Source organism: Venturia canescens, chromosome 4 (genome assembly GCF_019457755.1).
Source record: "Venturia canescens isolate UGA chromosome 4, ASM1945775v1, whole genome shotgun sequence".
NCBI lineage: Eukaryota > Metazoa > Arthropoda > Insecta > Hymenoptera > Ichneumonidae > Venturia > Venturia canescens.
In genome coordinates this window covers 11,487,373-11,491,071 of record NC_057424.1, presented here as the reverse complement: position 1 = coordinate 11,491,071, position 3,699 = coordinate 11,487,373, and the positions used below count along the sequence as shown (strand labels likewise).

At 35.2% G+C, this 3,699-nt stretch overlaps 1 long non-coding RNA gene across 2 annotated transcripts; it reads left to right on the top strand.

The window, feature by feature from the left end:
- Positions 1-2,192: 2,192 nt before the first annotated feature.
- On the top strand, positions 2,193-3,470 carry LOC122409185 (uncharacterized). Of its 2 annotated transcripts, none has more exons than XR_006260627.1 (3): positions 2,193-2,333; positions 2,713-3,019; positions 3,356-3,470. It is a non-coding gene; the product is annotated as an uncharacterized lncRNA (long non-coding RNA). The 2 variants fall into 2 exon arrangements; XR_006260628.1 differs by lacking the exon at positions 2,193-2,333 and adding an exon at positions 2,543-2,565.
- Positions 3,471-3,699: the final 229 nt, after the last annotated feature.

Below are 3,699 nucleotides of genomic sequence, written 5' to 3'. Positions count from 1 at the left end.
TTTAAATATTGTTTCTGTACCCATACCGTCAATCGTACACGGAGGTATTAATTGAAAAGTTAAAAAAACAGCTGATGCTCCCGATCGATTCCGAAATTGATAGCTCTCATGACATTTTTCCGTTCCGTGAATCCATTTTTTTCTCGTTTCATGAGCAATTCCTTTTCTTCGTAATAATTTCGTTTATCTGGAACCTTATTGTTGACAGATATGCATACTTGAAAAACTATTAATAAATGTAAATATTGTAATATTGCCAATAAAGATTGTTAGCTCGCGATGAGCGGTACTATCGCGAGCTGGTGCTGCCCCCCAGAAGATAACCTCTAGAGTTTCTGATTTCAGTAATCAGTGCTTTTACTCGAAGAAAGCTATTCTAAGAAAAGTCGCGAATGGTAGACTAAAGCGAAATCATCGAACGATGGAATTTCCAATTACACCATCGAATTTTTTCACGATTCGTTATTTGATGGGCTTTTTGTTTTTCAGCGATAATTTTGTTCGGGTGTATTCGAATTATTTATACATGAAGTTTCATGAGCTACGCACACACTTGCTTCTCGTTCTTCATTTTCTTTCACGTGTTTCGTGTTCTCAATGTCAATTGGTTGGGCAACGCTCGCATGAATAGGCAGTCGTTTCTTATCATTATTTGTTTGGGTTTTTTTCGGATGATTTTTTTCAGGTGTGAGGGCACTAAGGAGTGAGAAATCGTCGGTATATTTTGGCTACTTTCGTCGGTAAAATAATGCAATAAATTGGAATGCTGTGCTATTTCACTGGATTATCAATCGATCTAGCGAGACAAAATCGTTCGCAGCGATAAAAAACAAAATCACGGTTTGTTTGCTTGTTTCCCTGGTTGGATGAGAATATTTAGCTCTTGGAGTTAACAAAAAACCATTTTATTTCGAGAAACAGATTAGAAATTAGTACAAGAGTGCGTGGCCCGTTTTTGGGTATGCGAATTTGTGACAAATTAGCGGACATTTTTTCAAAGGGTACAGAAACGATATTTAGATTATTATATGCGTAACTATAATAAAATTTGGTCAATCTGACGGATTAAACTGTGTCGAAAGATTTGCCTCTCAAAATCTGCAGCTATCACCCTTACACTCGTGGCGAGACGATCTTTATCACCAATGAAAGTGCTTTATCGCATTCAATAAGCATACCGTGCCAAAATCCTAAAAGTTTTTATGACTACAATAAAATTCAAATAACTTTGCATATTAATTAACGTTTGTTCTGAATGAGAAAAGATTTTGTTTGCAACAATATTATTATACTCCGATTTCAAATATTGTTTTTAGTATAAGTTCGAAATGGGACACCGCGTATGTGACACGTGTCCATAGCTATGTTGAACTTGAGAAGATTGAACACAATATCAGTCGAAGTCAATTCGGGTGAGCGGTTTCCGAACGCGCCACCAACAATATTGTCATGAATTGATGTATATGATTGTAGGCGAATTACATCGTTACTATTTCCAATTGTCACTCGGATCTTTGATCGATTGTAACGATGTCCATAGTTATTGTAACTGTCTTTTGAAAATGCTAATAAAATTTGTGGAATTTCTAAAACTTGGTGAAACCCTTAAAAAATAATAAGCTATAGCGTAGCTTCGTATATACCGTCGAATTGTGGCATTTTAATTCAAAGTTGATTTAAACTCCAGCAGTCGATGCTTAATCGAGTCATTTAATTTTCTAACAAAAATTTTTGCTTCTTTATTACTGTTAGTGCAAAATCGTCAGGGCCCGAGAAAACATTAACTCTCGTGCGAAGGAAAAGTCAAGGTTATGATCTCAATCACTTGGAACGAATGCCACGGTCTCAACCGATTTTCAATTTTTTTAAAAAAGATAAATGCGTTCAGGAGCAGCAGATAATTCTTACAAACGCAAATGAAGTAACGGATTGTAAAATTAACGACATTTTTATCTCACATTTTTGTAGCTATTGAAAAATGTACTGCACAGTGAAAAATTCACTAGTACCAAGTACGTTCAAAGGCAAAGCATAAATAAAAAAAAAAAAAAACCTAATGGACGAAAGAGAAAATCTCTCGAGTCTACAACATAAAATTCGCTTTTCAAAAAACTTTTTTAATAAAGTTAGCATGTCAGAGAATTTTAATGATTTTTGCCTTTATTACTTGAACTCAAGTAATTCAATTTTAAATATCAAATAAGTAACTTCACAAAGTAAATAAAAAGTTTTTCTACATGGAAATATGGGAAAAAAATGGAAAACATTTTTTATTTGCGAAAGCGATTAGTCGACGAGTTTTCACAACGACTAAAATGATGTGAGAGCTTCACGTACGTAAAAATATTAAAATGCATATGGTTTTAGATTATAGTACAAATTGTCTCTATTACTATCTCAAGGCTTCAAGCATTCACTCTAGGCTTCAAAAATTTATCAATTTCTCTCGCGTCATACTGGATGCACAAAAATGAAGCAAAAAGTCGTTTGAAAGACTCAGTGCGATGAGTCAGATCTCGCATGTTTTTTTCGTTAAGGCGTTGACCATGGTCTTGGAGAATGCTTGTAAGACCTTCGAGATCTTTTCACATTCTGGTTTTAAATTGTCCAAAGTCTTATAATTCCTGATCTAATTAACGAGAAAAAAACAACTTGGATTCTTGGTAACTATAAATCGACGATGATTCTTATACGATTTATTTTTCGCCTCAGTTGAACGATGCTTCTAGCAAGTGAACTCGTTGGTACGCAATTATTCGTCTCAGTCTTGCTATGTTTGTTATACACGGAGACGAAGACACACAATCACGCGTCACATACGTCCGTCCTCTTTATCACGTCAAATACGCAGAAATGTTTGGTCGTGTGCACGTGAACGAGAGTATGAATGTTCGAATACCCTCAGCTGGTCGTATAAATTTGTCTGAAGGATTGGTGAAAGAATCAGTTGTGGTCGAGCTACCGTACATACTGAGCTACTCGTAAGAAATTGTGTCACGCTTATCGCAGCCTTCGCTTGGTGAGTACACTCGCGTCAGTCGCAATAGCACCGACAAGTGATCCATAACGGAGATACTTGGTGGCATTAAACTTTTTGAACGTCATTTAGCGAAGCATGAAAAAACGAGAAATTTTTTTTCGTAGACTGAGAAAAAAAAATTGTTGATTCAATAGCAATTGATGTTATTGGAAGAGTTTTCTTCATTTAACTGCAATATTTTCCGAGAGAATGAATCTACAGATTGATCTGAAACTATTTTGTTCGTTTAATCATGTTTGACCTTGTTATGATCATATATTTCATTGGCACTCTGTAATACCACATTTCGTTGTTCCAATAACTTTTTTTTCTTAGTGTAACAAATCAATTGAATACGGAGCAGTCACCAATGAAGATTTCTGACATTTCTTCAGCTTTTATCTCACACCACCGTTGGAACTGTTTTGAAATATTTTGATAAGTTTTCACTAGCAAGTATTTATTCTTGAATATTCAATGTGGGATTTCACGACACGGGCATGTTTCTACTTCAAGCGATCTTTTGTGGCAAATTGAAAAAAATAGTGTACAGCGCAAGACGATTCATTTTGCACCAGTAGAGCGACACGGAGTCTCAACAAACCACTAAACTTTGCAGAATTTTCGTTGGATAACTGCAGTTAAAGAATATATTTTGATATTGACAGTTATTACAATTG